The 18,775-nt window shown below is 46.4% G+C and overlaps 1 protein-coding gene across 4 annotated transcripts in view; it reads right to left on the reverse strand.

Annotated features, from left to right (window-relative positions):
- Positions 1-18,775, reverse strand: part of sema5a (sema domain, seven thrombospondin repeats (type 1 and type 1-like), transmembrane domain (TM) and short cytoplasmic domain, (semaphorin) 5A) — a 202,594-nt gene that overhangs the window by 180,562 nt on the left and 3,257 nt on the right. For 3 of the 4 annotated variants that reach the window (XR_011676583.1, XM_071414900.1, XM_071414897.1), the window contains exon 2: positions 12,667-12,717. The exons of the other annotated variant lie outside the window; for it this stretch is intronic. The gene's annotated coding sequence lies outside the window, so the exon portion shown is untranslated. The remainder of the gene's footprint in view (positions 1-12,666; positions 12,718-18,775) is intronic. 4 annotated transcript variants of the gene reach the window in all.

An 18,775-nucleotide genomic window follows, 5' to 3' on the forward strand; every position in this document is an offset into this window, starting at 1 on the left:
CATGCTTCACGGTTGGGATGGTGTTCTTGGGGTTGTACTCATCCTTCTATTCCTCCAAACACGGCGAGTGGAGTTTAGAGCAAAAAGCTCTATTTTTGTCTCATCAGACCACATGACCTTCTCCCATTCCTCCTCTGGATCATCCAGATGGTCATTGGCAAACTTCAGACGGGCCTGGACATGCGCTGGCTTGAGCAGGGGGACCTTGCGTGCGCTGCAGGATTTTAATCCATGACGGCGTAGTGTGTTACTAATGGTTTTCTTTGAGACTGTGGTCCCAGCTCTCTTCAGGTCATTGACCAGGTCCTGCCGTGTAGTTCTGGGCTGATCCCTCACATTCCTCATGATCATTGATGCCCCACGAGGTGAGATCTTGCATGGAGCCCCAGACCGAGGGTGATTGACCGTCATCTTGAACTTCTTCCATTTTCTAATAATTGTGCCAACAGTTGTTGCCTTCTCACCAAGCTGCTTGGCTATTGTCCTGTAGCCCATCCCAGCCTTGTACAGGTCTACAATTTATCCCTGATGTCCTTACACAGCTCTCTGGTCTTGGCCATTGTGGAGAGGTTGGAGTCTGTTTGATTGAGTGTGTGGACAGGTGTCTTTTATACAGGTAACGAGTTCAAACAGGTGCAGTTAATACAGGTAATGAGTGGAGAACAGGAGGGCTTCTTAAAGAAAAACTAACAGGTCTGTGAGTGCCGGAATTCTTACTGGTTGGTAGGTGATCAAATACTTATGTCATGCAATAAAATGCAAATTAATTACTTAAAAATCATACAATGTGATTTTCTGGATTTTTGTTTTAGATTCCGTCTCTCACAGTTGAAGTGTACCTATGATAAAAATGACAGACCTCTACATGCTTTGTAAGTAGGAAAACCTGCAAAATCGGCAGTGTATCAAATACTTGTTCTCCCCACTGTATTTCCCTCCGCGTGACATACCACAGTGTGCCATCACAGCAGCAAGGTTTGTGACCTGTTGCCACAAGAAAAGGGCAACCAGTGAAGAACAAACACCATTGTAAATACAACCCATATTTATATTCCCTTTTGTACTTTAACTATTTGCACATCGTTACAACACTGTATATACACACAATGTGACATCTGTAAATGTCTTTATTCTTTTGGAACTTCTGTGAGTGTAATGTTTACTGTTCATTTCACTTTTGTATATTATCTACTTCACCTTCAATTCAATTCACATGACATCTTTGCTTTATTTTCTCTGTAGAACATTTCATTTCAAGACAAATGCACAGAGTTGCTAACAGCCAATCTTCATCAAGAAACGTTAGCCTATTAAAAATGAACAATTAACCCTCTCATATGAATATTAAAGTACAGGAGGCCTACCTTATAAAATGAAAACAAACCAGGCTTCATTTTGATAACAACCACAGCTGCCGGTAACCTAGAGAAGCCTATGCGCTCTGATCCCATCTGGGCCTGGGGAAACGTAACATAATGTTTTCATAGCCTAAGATGTGTATTTCAAGTTTAAAATAGGCCTATTTATTTGTGTTCTGAGAAAATGTGAATGTGATCAAATTTGTTTTTTAATCAAACTTCGGGTGGCTAGGCCTCCTAGGCTTTTTAATCAAACATTATTGACTGGAATGAATCAATCAACACAATAGTGATGACATACTGTATGAGTATATTTTTAATTACAGATGCAAAGGCCTACATGATTCAACCTGCATACAGCCAGCTCAGCCCTGTTCGTTTTACTGTCCAATCGCAGTTGTCTCTTTGTCTGTGTAAAGGGATTGAATGTTTTCGTTCTCCCTAGGGCCAAGAGATTTTACAGAAGTTCTTTTTTTAACCATATGACCTAATAAGAAAAATGATCTGGTCCTATCGTAGCCCATATAAAGCTGATTCATTACTATGTCCTACCCTACAGCCAGGGTTGGGAGTTAGTTAAGTTAGCCAACTACCAGATCAGGAAAAACTCTGGGCCATAGTTAAAAAATGCCCTAAAAATTCTCCTATTTGTATGATCTACATTTTACAACCTTTGGTGGTGAGGATGGGCTTCCATAGTTTTACGTGGAAGTGCAGCCGGCAGCTACTAAAATAATTTCAGTATGTAACAGGCTGATATTTTTCAGGTAAAAACTCAATAAAACAAGTCTGAAATATTAGGAAAATGTCTATACATATCAGCTTTTTTAATAACATTGCTCTGCTATTTCCATTTATACTGTAGGAGTGTTGGCTCAATGAGACAATTGTGTTTAAACTGCCCTGCTTCAAGGCAGGCAACTATCGGGGGAGTGTAATGCTCTGCCTCTGGAGGTATCAGTCGAGACGTAGTAAGTACACAAGTTTACATTTGAGTAATATGTGTAGCCGACTCTATTGTTATGAAAAGTCTAGTGTGAAGAGGCTCATAGAGGGAGAGAGAGACAGAAAGAGAGAGAGAATTCGATAACAAATCAAATTTTGATAAACTCCCATATCTATTGGGTGAAATACCACAGTGTGCCATCACAGCAGCAATATTTGTGACCTGCAAGAAGAAACGGGAAACCAGAGAAGAACAAACACCATTGTAAATACAACCTATATATATGTTTATTTATTTTCCATTTTGTACTTGAACTATTTGCATATAGCCATAATATGACATTTAAAATGTGTAATGTTTACTGTTCATTTTTTGTTTATTTCCCTTTTGTTTATTATCTTTTTCACTTGCCAATAACGAGAGAGAGAGAGGATCCCACATAACAGGAACTTTGCTTCAGAGGGGCGCAGGAAGCTATTTTTAGTGTGGTGCAACAGGATATGGTTCCGTTGAATAGCCCCTCACTCCTTAGCTACAAAGTGTTATTACACTATTCAATCAAAACAGGTAGGAGGAAGATGCTGGGGTATGGCAAAACAACCACCCTGCCTGATTTCAATCCGATGTTTCGATGCTCAACACTAGAAAGTCATAATCTCAAGGGTAAACCCAGTCCTGTCGTCTCATTACCATTGTAACATATAGCCATCTTTGGGAAGCTGGAAACCTGTTGAAACCTGAGCCTGTACTTCCTGCCTCTCTAACCCAGTCGTGAGACCTCTCTAACCCAGCAGTGAGACCTCTCTAACCCAGCCGTGAGACCTCTCTAACCCAGCCGTGAGACCTCTCTAACCCAGCCGTGAGACCTCTCTAACCCAGCTGTGAGATCTTTCTAACCCAGCCGCCGGCCTCTCTAACCCAGCCGTGAGACCTCTCTAACCCAGCAGTGAGACCTCTCTAACCCAGCAGTGAGACCTCTCTAACCCAGCAGTGAGACCTCTCTAACCCAGCCGCCGGCCTCTCTAACCCAGCCGCCGGCCTCTCTAACCCAGCCGTGCGATCTCTCTAAACCAGCCGCCGGCCTCTCTAACCCAGCCGTGAGACATCTCTAACCCAGCCGTGAGACCTCTCTAACCCAGCCGTGAGACCTCTCTAACCCAGCCGTGAGATCTTTCTAACCCAGCCGTGAGACCTCTCTAACCCAGCCGTGAGATCTTTCTAACCCAGCCGTGAGACCTCTCTAACCCAGCCGCCGGCCTCTCTAACCCAGCCGTGAGATCTCTCTAAACCAGCCGCCGGCCTCTCTAACCCAGCCTTGAGACCTCTCTAACCCAGCCGTGAGACCTCTCTAACCCAGCCGTGAGACCTCTCTAACCCAGCCGTGAGATCTTTCTAGCCCAGCCGCCGGCCTCTCTAACCCAGCCGTGAGACCTCTCTAACCCAGCCGTGAGATCTTTCTAACCCAGCCGTGAGATCTTTCTAACCCAGCCGTGAAACCTCTCTAACCCAGCCGCCGGCCACTCTAACCCAGCCGTGAGACCTCTCTAACCCAGCCGTGAGATCTTTCTAACCCAGCCGTGAGATCTTTCTAACCCAGCCGCCGGCCTCTCAAACCCAGCCGTGAGATCTTTCTAACCCAGCCGCCGGCATCTCTAACCCAGCCGTGAGACCTCTCTAACCCAGCCGTGAGGCCTCTCTAACCCAGCCGTGAGGCCTCTCTAACCCAGCCGTGAGGCTTCTCTAATCCAGCCGTGAGACCTCTCTAACCCAGCCGTGAGATCTTTCTAACCCAGCCGTGAGGCCTCTCTAACACAGCCGTGAGATCTTTCTAACCCAGCCGTGAGACCTCTCTAACCCAGCCGTGAGATTTTATAACCCAGCCGTGAGATCTCTCTAACCCAGCCGCCGGCCTCTCTAACCCAGCCGTGAGACCTCTCTAACCCAGCCGTAAGCCCTCTCTAACCCAGCCGTGAGATCTCTCTAACCCAGCCGCCGGCCTCTCTAACCCAGCCGTGAGACCTCTCTAACCCAGCCGTGAGATCTTTCTAACCCAACCGTGAGATCTTTCTAACCCAGCCGTGATACCTATCTAACCCAGCCGCCGGCCTCTCTAACCCAGCCGCCGGCCACTCTAACCCAGCCGTGAGACTTCTCTAACCCAGCCGTGAGATCTTTCTAACCCAGCCGTGAGATCTTTCTAACCCAGCCGCCGGCCTCTCAAACCCAGCAGTGAGATCTTTCTAACCCAGCCGCCGGCATCTCTAACCCAGCCGTGAGACCTCTCTAACCCATCCGTGAGACATCTCTAACCCAGCCGCCGGCCACTCTAACCCAGCCGTGAGACCTCTCTAACCCAGCCGTGAGATCTTTCTAACCCAGCCGTGAGGCCTCTCTAACACCGCCGTGAAACCTCTCTAACCCAGCCGTGAGACCTATCTAACCCAGCCGTGAGATCTTTCTAACCCAGCCGTGAGATCTTTCTAACCCAGCCGCCGGCCTCTCAAACCCAGCCGGGAGATCTTTCTAACCCAGCCGCCGGCATCTCTAACCCAGCCGTGAGACCTCTCTAACCCAGCCGTGAGGCCTCTCTAACCCAGCCGTGAGGCCTCTCTAACCCAGCCGTGAGGCTTCTCTAATCCAGCCGTGAGACCTCTCTAACCCAGCCGTGAGATCTTTCTAACCCAGCCGTGAGGCCTCTCTAACACAGCCGTGAGATCTTTCTAACCCAGCCGTGAGACCTCTCTAACCCAGCCGTGAGATTTTATAACCCAGCCGTGAGATCTCTCTAACCCAGCCGCCGGCCTCTCTAACCCAGCCGTGAGACCTCTCTAACCCAGCCGTAAGCCCTCTCTAACCCAGCCGTGAGATCTCTCTAACCCAGCCGCCGGCCTCTCTAACCCAGCCGTGAGACCTCTCTAACCCAGCCGTGAGATCTTTCTAACCCAACCGTGAGATCTTTCTAACCCAGCCGTGATACCTATCTAACCCAGCCGCCGGCCTCTCTAACCCAGCCGCCGGCCACTCTAACCCAGCCGTGAGACTTCTCTAACCCAGCCGTGAGATCTTTCTAACCCAGCCGTGAGATCTTTCTAACCCAGCCGCCGGCCACTCAAACCCAGCAGTGAGATCTTTCTAACCCAGCCGCCGGCATCTCTAACCCAGCCGTGAGACCTCTCTAACCCATCCGTGAGACATCTCTAACCCAGCCGCCGGCCACTCTAACCCAGCCGTGAGACCTCTCTAACCCAGCCGTGAGATCTTTCTAACCCAGCCGTGAGGCCTCTCTAACACCGCCGTGAAACCTCTCTAACCCAGCCGTGAGACCTATCTAACCCAGCCGTGAGATCCTTCTAACCCAGCCGTGAGATCTTTCTAACCCAGCCGCCGGCCTCTCAAACCCAGCCGGGAGATCTTTCTAACCCAGCCGCCGGCATCTCTAACCCAGCCGTGAGACCTCTCTAACCCAGCCGTGAGGCCTCTTTAACCCAGCCGTGAGGCCTCTCTAACCCAGCCGTGAGGCCTCTCTAACCCCGCCGTGAAACCTCTCTAACCCAGCCATGAGACCTCTCTAACCCAGCCATGAGACCTCTCCAGCCCAGCCGTGAGATTTTTTAACCCAGCCGTGAGATCTCTCTAACCCAGCCGCCGGCCTCTCTAACCCAGCCGTGAGACCTCTCTAACCCAGCCGTAAGCCCTCTCTAACCCAGCCGTGAGATCTCTCTAACCCAGCCGCCGGCCTCTCTTACCCAGCCGCTGGCCTCTCTAACCCAGCCATGAGACCTCTCTAACCCAGCCGTGAGATCTTTCTAACCCAGCCGTGAGATCTTTCTAACCCAGCCGTGAGACCTATCTAACCCAGCCGTGAGATCTTTCTAACCCAGCCGTGAGATCTTTCTAACCCAGCCGCCGGCCTCTCAAACCCAGCCGTGAGATCTTTCTAACCCAGCCACCGGCATCTCTAACCCAGCCGTGAGACCTCTCTAACCCAGCCGTGAGGCCTCTCTAACCCAGCCGTCAGGCCTCTCTAACCCAGCCGTGAAACCTCTCTAACCCAGCCGTGAGGACTCTCTAACCCAGCCGTGAGACCTCTCTAACCCAGCCGTGAGATCTCTCTAACCCAGCCGTGAGATTTTTTAACCCAGCCGTGAGATCTCTCTAACCCAGCCGTCGGCCTCTCTAACCCAGCCGTGAGACCTCTCTAACCCAGCCGTAAGCCCTCTCTAACCCAGCCGTGAGATCTCTCTAACCAAGCCGCCGGCCTCTCTAACCCAGCCGCCGGCCTCTCTAACCCAGCCGTGAGACCTCTCTAACCCAGCCACCGTCCTCTCTAACCCAGCCGTGAGACCTCTCTAGCCCAGCCGTGAGATCTTTCTAACCCAGCCGTGAGACCTCTCTAACCCAGCCGTGAGATCTCTCTTCTTACCCAACCGTGAGACCTCTCTAACCCGGCCGTGAGATCTTTCTAACCCAGTCGCCGGCCTCTCTAACCCAGCCGTGAGATGTTTCAAACCCAGCCATGAGATCTTTCCAACCCAGCCGTGAGATCTTTCTAACCCAGCCGTGAGATCTTTCTAACCCAGCCGACGGCCTCTCTAACCCAGCCGTGAGACCTCTCTAACCCAGCCACCGTCCTCTCTAACCCACCCGTGAGACCTCTCTAACCCAGCCGTGAGATCTTTCTAACCCAGCCGTGAGACCTCTCTAACCCAGCCGTGAGATCTCTCTTCTAACCCAGCCGTGAGATGTTTCAAACCCAGCCGTGAGATCTTTCTAACCAAGCCGCCGGCCTCTCTAACCCAGCCGTGAGTCCTCAGGATCTCAGGATGGCTGGTACAGCAAAGATATCTGAAAACAGAGACGCATGAGAAACAAACAGGCTATCTATAAATATTCTGCATCATCTACCGTACATCCAGATTCAGGCTTGTTTTGGACCTCTTATATTCTCATCGGAGCACAAGGACAATGATTCATCACTATCATTAGGGGAATCAATTTCAATCAGCTATAAGTATTTCTCTTATTTCATTCAAAAGTCATCCCACTTAGAGTTTAAATGCATTTCACAGAAACGTACGGTATAGATTTAGCACTGGAAAACCATTTTCAGGCCTGAAAAATAAATGACACCAGCCTCTCTGGAGAGCGGCTCTGGTATTGACTTTCTATGTGCTTTGTCTCTCCAAGAATCACAGCCCAGTGAAGGAGGAAGCAAATCGGCTCTATACTTATCTAAGGTCAATTTTAACATATGTAGCAGTGGGAAAGGTCAGTTTTAACATATGTAGCAGTGGGAAAGGTCAAAGGGTGCGGGGGGTCGAAGAGGTGAGAAGCTCAGTTCTGATTACATTTCAATAGGACATTCTACTCCAAAATGAATGAAAATAAAATTATGCTGACACCATTTAAAATGTAATCTTCACCTCCAGAAATGATCCAAATAACATATTGGTACAATTATTTTAAAAAGCACACTCATGTGTGCTCTACTGTACTCTACTGCACTGTAGTTTGTGACTACTATGATTTCTCATTTTGCCCAATTCAATTGCCGTCATTCTGTTACAGATTTTCCAGTCAATCAGTTACTGATTTGGTAACAGAGTTGAATGTTTTAATAATTTAATAATTCATTAAAAAAACTATAACTAATTGGTAGGTCTACCTTTCCTTGTTACTTCTGTGAACTTTCATAATCATCCCTCCTCATGAGGGAGAGAAATTAGAAAATATCTGAAAGATATCTGGGGTTTTTGGTCACAGAATTACAAGACACTAGCCAAATCATTTCTGCAAAACATTATTGTGTTTTCATACCTTTCTAATACATTTTAGTAATGTTTTTTAAGACCCCTTTTCCATCTGTGACCAGAGGCCTTTGCTTATTCCAAATTTTTAGGATGGAAAATGGTTGAAAAACGTGGCTCATGGGTCCTTTTACATGGAAATGACCCTATGTCTGGAGGGCTTTGTTGCAATGGAAAAGCAGGGATGTTAATGATAGCATCAGAGTCATGCTTGGTCCTGCTGGATTTGGATTATCGGACTCCAAATGTTTGGATAAGGATTTAATAGTTATTAGCAAAGTATACACAGAAACAGAGAGCACATCTCTTTTGTTCTCTTTCTCTCTCCATCCCTTTCTTTATCTCTCCCCCTCCTTCCTCCCTCTCTCCTGTCAGATCTCCTCTGTGGCCCAGGAGCTTGGTGCTGGTCCACCTGTCAGATACCAAGACAACCTCTCTGTGTCTCTGTGTGTGTGTGTGTGTGTGTGTGTGTGTGTGTGTGTGTGTGTGTGCGTGTGCGCGTGCGTGTGCGCGTGCGCGTGTGCGTGCGTGCGTGCGTGTGTGTGTGTGTGTGTGTGCATGAGCCTGCCTGCTTGTGTAAGAGTATAAACAAACTCTTCAGCAGTTGTCAGGAAAAATGCTGTGCCACCTACAGAATCGTTAATAAACAACCCTGTTCAGTCCCCAGCACACGAGGCAGAAAGGAACAGGACAGAGTCAGCTTTCCAATGTACCTGCCTCCAAATCTCAGGAGGTTTCAAATACACCAGAATAGGCATCACACTCTCTTGTTTCACAACCAGCCAAATCAGACTGGTGTACCAGTTACTAATAGTGTCTGGAAAAAGGGGCACTCCTCGTGATAACGCTCAAGTTTCTCAATTGTCTTTCAGGTTAACCGAGGGTTATACATCGTCTCAAGTGCATGAGCTGTCGGTTAACACAATACATGGCTAGACGATTGATAGGCAAGTGTACCATACATACTGTACTATACTGTTAGGAAATCTCACCCCACACAAAGTGAGTAACTTTAAACCTGCGCTCATACAACAGACTACAGTAGCATTCACCTCCAAATAACTATTTATCTTGAAAGCAGCTCCCTAATCTAACTATCATGTCACTGAGGTGCGTTCAACACGGAGCTGTGGTTTACCACTGTTAAAACATCCCATGCCCACATGGCCTTTTGACTGAGCAGTTCTTTCAGGGCAGAATAGAGACATGTTATGCAGAGCCAATGGTTCAGACCACACATCCTGCCTGTGGTCCACCTTTAGGACTGAGACAGCACTGTGTCTGTAGGGACAGACACATGCATGCCCCCACACACACACACATACACACCAATAAAGGGCTGACTCACAGGAGCCCTTGTCTGGAGCCGCAGTGTGTGTGTGTGTGTGTGTCTATGTGTGTATGAGACAGTGTGGGGAGCACAATGGGGGATGTGTGTGTCCATGTGTGTGTGAGCGTCTGTGTGGACTGGAGTACGCAAGGAGTGTGTGCCCTGAGAGTGTGCTTATTAGAAAAGCAGACTGTATTTAAAGCCAGACATGTGGAGAACTGACTGGTAGACCACGTACCAGCTCCATTCATTAATTCATATCTCTACAGAGAGCTACTTCCTCTTTCTCTCCCACCCTCCCCCTCTCTCTCTATCCCACTTTCTCTCTCTCACTCCCTCCCTCTCTCAATCCTTTCTCTTTCTCCCTCTCTCCCTCACACTCTCTAACTCTCCACCCCTCCTTATCTTCCTCCCTCCCTCTCCCACCTGTGTAGGTCTGTGTTAGTGATATATGGAGTCCACAGACAGAGATGGACCAATACAGAGCAGCTGGGGCCCCTGGGAACACCCAGTCCAGTGCATATGGAGAAAAAAAACGACATTAAGCTGCATCTCCCTCCCTGTAGCGGAAACCACTTTCTCTGTTTCCTTTTCTAACCATTCTCTTCCAATCTTTATCGTCCTCCTATTCTGTCTCTCGCCTCTTTCTGTCCATCTTTCTCAGACAATCTGCCTCTCTATCGCCCTCCTATTGTTCTGCATGAACATGCAACAAGTCTGTACAGTATTCTCTTTTTGATATGATCACACAATCTCCCCAAAAGTTCAGCTGAGAGGTTTTTATTTCTGTCATCCATTGGCGCATCTTTTTAAATATCATTACCATTCATCAAATGCATTTTCACTAACGATAAATCTTTCAGAAGATATCTTCTTAATTACCCTTTCATAACGATTTCAAAGCTAAGATACATTTTTTTCATTAGCCAAAGATTAAAGAAGGCTCCATACTCAAATCTCATCCACTGATCAAATTAGCTGCCTTCTGCCTTGCTCTGGCTAGGCAGCCACGCGATTAATGAATCTCACATCGACTTAAACGCTGCTGCATGAAAAGGCTTGCTTATCGTAAAGACACGCAATATCTAGATATGACACAGAAGGCAACATCCCTGAGGATTTAGGATCCATTTAAAACATTTACCGTGTTTCTATAGTCTTCTACAGACGACACCATTCTGTATACATCTGGCCCTTCTTTGGACACTATGTTAACGAACCTCCAAACGAGCTTCAATGCCATGCAACACTCCTTCCATGGCCTCCAACTGCTTTTAAATGCTAGTAAAACTAAATGCATGCTCTTCAACCGATTGCTGCCTGCACCCGCCTGCCCGACTAGCATCACTACTCTGGACGGTTCTGACTTAGAATATGTGGACAACCACAAATACAAAGACTCCCATTACGCATCTCTAATCCAAAATTAAATCTAGAATTGGTTTCCTATTTCGCAACAAAGCCTCCTTCACTCATGCTGCCAAACATACCCTCGTAAAACTGACTATCCTACTGATCCTTGACTTTGGCGATGCCATTTACAAAACAGCCTCCAACACTCTACTCAGCAAAATGGATGTAGTCTATCACAGTGCCATCCGTTTCGTCACCAAAGCCCTATATACTACCCACCACTGCGACCTGTACGCTCTCGTTGGCTGGCCCTCGCTACATATTCGTTGCCAAACCCACTGGCTCTAGGTCATCTATAAGTCTTTGCTAGGTAAAGCCCAGCCTTATCTCATCTCACTGGTCACCATAGCAACACCCACCCGTAGCACACACTCCAGCAGGTATATTTCACTGGTCATCCCCAAAGCCAACACCTACTTTGGCCGCCTTTCCTTCCAGTTCTCTGCTGCCAATGACTGGAACGAATAGGAAAAAAAGTCTTATCTCCCTCTCTAACTTTAAGCATCAGCTGTCAGAGCAGCTTACCGATCACTGTACCTGTACATGTACACAGCCAAACTGTAAATAGCACACCCAACTACCTCATCCCCATATTGTTATTTATCTTCTTGCTCTTTTGCACCCCAGTATCTCGACTTGCACATCATCATCTGCACATCTATCACTCCAGTGTTAATGCTAAATTGTAATTATTTCACCTCTATGGCCTATTTATTGCCTTACCTCCCTACTCTTCTACATTTGCACACACTGTACATAGATTTTTTCTATTGTGTTATTGACTGTACGTTTGTTTATGTGTAACTCTGTGTTGTTGTTTTTGTCGCACCGCTTTGCTTTATCTTGGCCAGGTCACAGTTGTAAATGAGAACTTGTTCTCAACTGGCCTACCTGGTTAAATAAAGGTGAAATAAATATAAATTCTGATTGGTTTGACATTTCTACAGTACTGAGCTGCTCTGTAGAAGGCGCACGAGCTATGTCTCTTACGTTTAGGATAAACTCCAGGCCACAGGCTGCTGTGCGAAACACACAGGACAGAACTGAAATACGACTACCAGAGGCTATGAAAAGATCCTCTCATTGACTCCAATTCATCTCACTTAGAGAAAGAGATAGTGAGAAATAGAGGAGAGAGAGAGAGAGAGAGAGAGAAAGAGAGAGAGAGAGGGAGAGTGGGAGAGAGGGAGGTAGAGAGAGCGAGAGAGAGAGAAAAGAGAGAGAAATAGACAGAGCGAGAGAGAAAGAGGGAAAGATAGAGAGACAAACAAACAAACCAAATCAAAGACAAAGTCTTCTCATGCTTTGTTTATTTCAAAAAAGCTTTTGACTCAATTTGGCATGATGGCCTGCTATACAAATTGATGGAAAGTGGTGTTGGGGGAAAAACATACAACATTATAAAATCCATTTACACAAACAACAAGTATGCGGTTAAAATTGGCAAAAAACACACTTTTCTTCCACAGGGCCGGCGGGTGAGACAGGGATGCAGCTTAAGCCCTACCCTCTTCAACATATATATCAACAAATTGGCGAGGGCACTGGAACAGTCTCTAGCAGCCGGCCTTACCCAACTAGAATCTGAAATTAAAGGTCTACTGTTTGCGGATGATCTCGTGCTTCTGTCCCCAACTAAGGAGGGCCTATAGCAGCACTTAGATCTTCTGCACAGATTCTGCCAGACCTGGACAGTAAATCTCAGTAAGACTAAAATAATGGTGCTCCAAAAAAGGTCCAGTTGCCAGGACCACGAATACAAATTCCATCTAGACACTGTTGCACTAGAGCACACAAAAAAACTATACATACCTCGGCCTTAACATCAGCGCCACTGGTAACTCCCACAAAGCTGTCAACGATCTGAGAGACAAGGCAAGAAAGGGAAAAGGGGATACCTAGTCAGTTGTACAACTGAATGCATTCAACTGAAATGTGTCTTCCTTTTTTAACCCAATCCCTCTGAATCAGAGAGGTGCAGGGGGCTGCCTTAATCAACATTCACGTCTTCAGCACCCGGGGGAACAGTGGGTTAACTGCCTTGCTCAGGGGCAGAATGACAGGTTTTTACCTTGTCAGCTCGGGGATTAGATCCAGCTACCTTTCGGTTACTGGCCCAACGCTCTAACCACTAGCAGGGACTTCTATGTCATCAAAAGGAACATAAAATTCTACATACCAATAAGGATCTGGCTAAAAATACTTGAATCAGTAATAGAACCCATTGTCCTTTATGGTTGTGAGGTCTGGGGTCCGCTCACCAACCACGAATTCACTAAATGGGACAAACACCATATTGAGACTCTGCATGCAGAATTCTGAAAAAACATCCTCTGTGTACAATGTAAACACCAAATAATGCATGCAGAGCAGAAGTAGGGCGATACCCGCTAGTTATCAAAATCCAGAAAAGAGCCATTAATTTCACCACCTAAAAGGAAGCGAATCCCAAACCTCCCATAACAAAGCCATCACCTACAGAGAAATGAACCTGGAGAAGAGCCCCCTAAGCAAGCTGGTCCTGGGGCTCTGTTCACAAACACAAACAGACCCCACAGAGCCCCATGACAGCAAAACAATTAGACCCAACCAAATCATGAGAAAACAAGAAGATAATTACTTGACACATTGGAAAGAATTTACGAAAAAACTAAGCAAACTAGAATGTTATTTGGCCCTAAACAGAGAGTACCTGACCACTGTGACTGACCCAAACTTAAGGAAAACGTTGACTATGTACAGACTCAGTGAGCATAGCCTTGCTATTGAGAAAGGCCGCCGTAGGCAGACCTGGCTCTCAAGAGAAGACAGGCTATGTGCACACTGCCCACAAAATGAGGTGGAAACTGAGCTGCACTTCCTAACCTCCTGCCAAATGTATGACCATATTAGAGACACATATTTCCCTCAGATTACACAGACCCACAAAGAATTCAAAAATAAATCCAATTTTGATAAACTCCCATAACTATTGTGTGCAATCACAGCAGCAAGATTTGTGACCTGTTTTGTGACCTGTTGCCACAACAAACACCATTGTAAATACAACCCATATGTATGTTTATTTATTTTCTCTTTTGTAATTTAACTATTTCCACATTGTTACAACACTGTATATAGCCATAATATGACATTTGAAATGTCTTCATTCTTTTTGAACTTTTGTGAGTGTAATATTTACTGTACATTTTTTTTTGTTTATTTCCCTTTTGTTTATTATCTATTTAACTTGCTTTGGCAATGTAAACATATGTTTCCCATGCCAATAAATTGAATTGAATTGAGAGCGAGAGAGAGAAATAGACAGAGAGTCTATTTCACTTGTTTTGGCATTGTAAACATGTTTCCCATGCCAATAAAGCCTTTTGAATTGAATTGAGAGAGAGAAAAACAGAAAGTGACTCAGAAACAATGACATAATGACTCTCTTTACCTCTCCTTCAAGGGCAACCTCTGTACTGATTTTTTATTTTAATTTTTTTTATTTTACCGTTATTTTACCAGGTAAGTTGACTGAGAACACGTTCTCATTTGCAGCAACGACCTGGGGAATAGTTACAGGGGAGAGGAGGGGGATGAATGAGCCAATTATAAACTGGGGATTATTAGGTGACCATGATGGTTTGAGGGCCAGATTGGGAATTTAGCCAGGACACCGGGGTTAACACCCCTACTCTTACGATAAGTGCCATGGGATCTTTAATGACCTCAGAGAGTCAGGACACCCGTTTAACGTCCCATCCGAAAGACGGCACCCTACACAGGGCAGTGTCCCCAATCACTGCCCTGGGGCATTGGGATATTTTTGATACACTGGTAGGCAATCAATATGCTTTTTCACTCTTTCTTCCACTTTCTTTCACTCCTTCTCTTTCTCTCTAATAGTCTATCATTCTACCTGCTCTCCTGACTCACTACTCCTTATAACTGCTTTTCTACATTTTCTTCTTCTCTTTTTTCTCTCTCTCTTTTTTTTGGTCAATATTTCGATTATAATGGTGTATTATTATATATATTTGCTTATATTTAACTCTGCATTGTTGAAAAAGGACCCGGAAGTAAGCATTTCACTGTTAGTCTACACCTGTTGTTTACGAAGCATGTGACAAATACCATTTTAATTGGTTGATTAGATTTTCTCTCTCTTCCTCTCTCAGCAGTCTAATTCTAACTCCAACAAGCAGAACAGACTCCAGATCAACAGATCAACAGCACCTCTAATTCTGTAATTCTGTATAAACGACTCCTGTTAGTAACGAGTTAAGTCCATCTTTATTTTACTTCTCATTCACAAACACCCCTTGACACGATCCCTCCTGAGAAAACAGGCATACAAGATGTCTTAACAATGTTTCAGATTTAGAACACAACACAGATTTCCATGCTCCAGTAAGGAAGTGAGGTTTCAGGTTTGGGTGTAGGAAGCAGAGCTAGCTGTCGTGCTTTAGTGGAGGATAATAGAATGCTGGTTTGCTACTTCTAATTCTGTTTGACGTGTAGACATGTCAGGCCTGTTCCATACAACCCACAGCCATTCACTCATTCAGGAACCCAAACAGCGGTGAGAATAATCACGCAGCCAGTAACATGTCTCTCTCTCTCTCTGTTTCTACCTCTCTGGTGAGAATTTAAATCATTTCGAACTAAAACCTGGCGTGAAATTACTACAGTTTATGATGTAGCTTTTTCGTGCGGTCATTCGGTGTGTGTGCAAGTTGTGGGGCGATAGTCGCAGCTAATTGCTTGTCAGAGAGATTGAAGCTGAGTAGAGTGAGGAAAGAGGAAGGGAGAGAGGAAGAGAGAGGATGGAAGAGGAGGGGAGAGAAGAGGAGGGGAGAGAGATGACGGAAGAGGAGGAGAGAGAAGGGAAGTCAGAGAATGGAAGAGGAGGGGAGAGAAGGGAAGAGAAAGAATGGAAGAGGAGGAGAGAAGAGAGAGGACGGAAGAGTTGGGGAGAAGAGAGAGGACGGAAGAGTTGGGGAGAGAAGGGAAGAGAGAGGACGGAAGAGTTGGGGAGAAGAGAGAGAATGGAAGAGGAGGGGAGAGAAGGGAAGAGAGAGGACAGAAGAGGAGGAGAGAAGAGAGAGGATGGAAGAGTTGGGGAGAAGGGAAGAGAGAGGATGGAAGAGTTGGGGAGAAGGGAAGAGAGAGGATGGAAGAGTTGGGGAGAGAAGGGAAGAGAGAGGATGGAAGAGTTGGGGAGAGGAGGGAAGAGAGAGGATGGAAGAGTTGGGGAGAAGGGAAGAGAGAGGATGGAAGAGTTGGGGAGAGAAGGGAAGAGAGAGGATGGAAGAGTTGGGGAGAGGAGGGAAGAGAGAGGATGGAAGAGTTGGGGAGAGGAGGGAAGAGAGAGGATGGAAGAGTTGGGGAGAGAAGGGAAGAAAGATGACGGAAGAGTTGGGGAGAAGGGAAGAGAGAGGATGAAAGAGTTGGGGAGAGAAGGGAAGAAAGAGGATGGAAGAGTTGGGGAGAGGAGTGAAGAGAGAGGATGGAAGAGTTGGGGAGAGAAGGAGAGAGAAGGGTAGAGAGAGGACGGAAGAGTTAGAGAGAGAAGGGAAGAGAGAGGATTGAGGAGGCTGAGAGAGAAGGGAAGAGTTGGGGAGAGGAGGGAAGAGAGATGACGGAAGAGTTGGGGAGAGGAGGGAAGAGAGAAAGGAAGAGAGAGGACAGAAGAGTTGGGGAGAGAAGTAGAGAGAAGGAGAGAGAAAGGAAGAGAGAGGATGGAAGAGTTGGGGAGAGAGAGGATGGAAGGTTGGGGAGAGGAGGAGAGAGAAGGGAACAGAGAGGATTGAGGAGGCTGAGAGAGAAGAGAAGAGTTGGGGAGAGAAGGAGAGGAGGGAAGAGAGAGGATGGAAGAGTTGGGGAGAGGAGGAGAGAGAAGGGTAGAGAGAGGATGGAAGATTTGGGAAGAGGAGGGGAGAGAAAGGAAGAGAGAGGACGGAAGAGTTAGAGAGAGGAGGAGAGAGAAGGGAAGAGAGAGGATTGAGGAGGCTGAGAGAGAAGGGAAGAGTTGGGGAGAGGAGGGAAGAGAGAGGACGGAAGAGGAGGAGAGAGGAGGGGAGAGAGAGTACGGAAGAGGAGGGAAGAGATAGGACGGAACAGGAGGGGAGAGAAGGGAAGAGATAGGACGGAAAAGGAGGAGAGAGCGAGGGGCCCCAAACCATGACAATGCAGGACTCAAGTCACCTTAGAGGAAACCTCTGAAATGGAACACCGGTACCTGATCAATACATGTGTCTTTCCCTCCTCTTTCCCTCAAACAGTATGCCATCTCACCTTTTTTGCATAAACTGGTCCCTTATCCACTGCCAGAAATAGAATACAATCTCACTAAATAGCTTCCACTATTCACAGATAAGCTGCTGATGTTCGTTAAGTAACACTTGTTTCAGCATAATTATGTGTCAGACCTTGACTTGAATCAACCACATGGTGTGCCTTGCATTTAACAACAGTAGACGTTTATAGTGTTGACGGCTGACGCAAATGCTGAACAAAACAAACAGGTTGACGCAATATGTTATTCAGACAGGATCTCAACAATAGAAGCACTCAGCAAACAACATGTTGCATTCTTCCCCAGTAGCTATGGTAACACAGTCACCCTAACAACGCTGGCCTTTAAACAGCGAGCCAGCTACAGATGATCAAGTTTTATCATATTGTCAACATTTCCATTTCTCATTGTATCCCGCGGAAAGCAATCACCTCCCCGAACCCCTGGGGTAGACATGGCAATGTGCCCATCTCGATAAACAGATAAATAAACAAGGGCGATGAACAGAGGAGAGGAGAAAAATAATCATGCTTCTTATTTTGACAGAAATGTTCTGGGACAAATACAATTGAAAGTATAGTGCTTTACCAGGTCAGGTCATGCCAACCTTACATTCGTCTCTCGGCCAAATGGTTAAGGTTAGGTTTTGGGGGTGGGGGTGCGAAAACTGATGCTCGATCTGTGCCTAAGGGCAACTTCTACCCTGATCCACAAAGGTGATCCCTAGGGGCAGGATCCCTAGGGGCAGGATCCCTAGGGGCAGGATCCCTAGGGGCAGGATCCCTAGGGGGATCCCTAGGGGCAGGATCCCTAGGGGCAGGCTGTCTATGCCAAGGTAATAAACCGTCAGCCGGGCGGCTCTTTGATAGTCCAGTGTGTGTCTACTGGTTACCAGCCTACAGAAAGACCTCTACTTAATCTAGAAGAGGCTACCGGACAGGGAAGAGAAGAGACATTGACTAAGTGGATCTATATTTAAACTAAAAGTGGGGACATGATAGAACAGAGCACTAGAGGTGTGGGGGACAGAGAGGATATATTTTATTTGGGATATAATGTTTGCTTTGACCAACAGTAAATCAATGCCTGAGAGAATTTACGTCAGATTAAAATCCTATTTCAAACCAATGAATACAAGCTCGTCTATTATCTTATTGTGAGGTTTGTCTCTGTGAGGCCAGTCTCTTTCAGTGGCTCTAGCCCGTGTCAGTTGAATGAGTAACTAAAGTCTTTTTAAGAGCACTGAGGGACTGAGGGTAATGCCTGTTTAGGTTACACGCGCATGACAATGTCTCTTTTAATCCTGAACAGCATTCCGCCCCATGCTCCCAAGTCCCTTCCCCAAAGAGATGCCCAATCACAAAGCCGGTCAACAATGGCGCTGTCACTCAATCTGTCTCCATAGTGACCGCACAGAACGCAGGGGTCCGTGAGGTCACTTTCATTCCAGAATTCTCTGAACAGGGACTAATTGCTATGTTTGTGCTGGTGTTCCGTGTCAGTGAGCGGGCAAATTACCAGCACCGCGCAAATATCAATCACACCAGCTAATCATATGCTGCTATTCACACCAAACAACGAGAAGAGAGAGAGAGAGAGAGAGAGAGAGAGAGAGAGAGAGAGAGAGAGAGAGAGAGAGAGAGA

The sequence above is a fragment of the Salvelinus alpinus genome, chromosome 8, assembly GCF_045679555.1.
Source record: "Salvelinus alpinus chromosome 8, SLU_Salpinus.1, whole genome shotgun sequence".
Taxonomy (NCBI): Eukaryota; Metazoa; Chordata; class Actinopteri; order Salmoniformes; family Salmonidae; genus Salvelinus; species Salvelinus alpinus.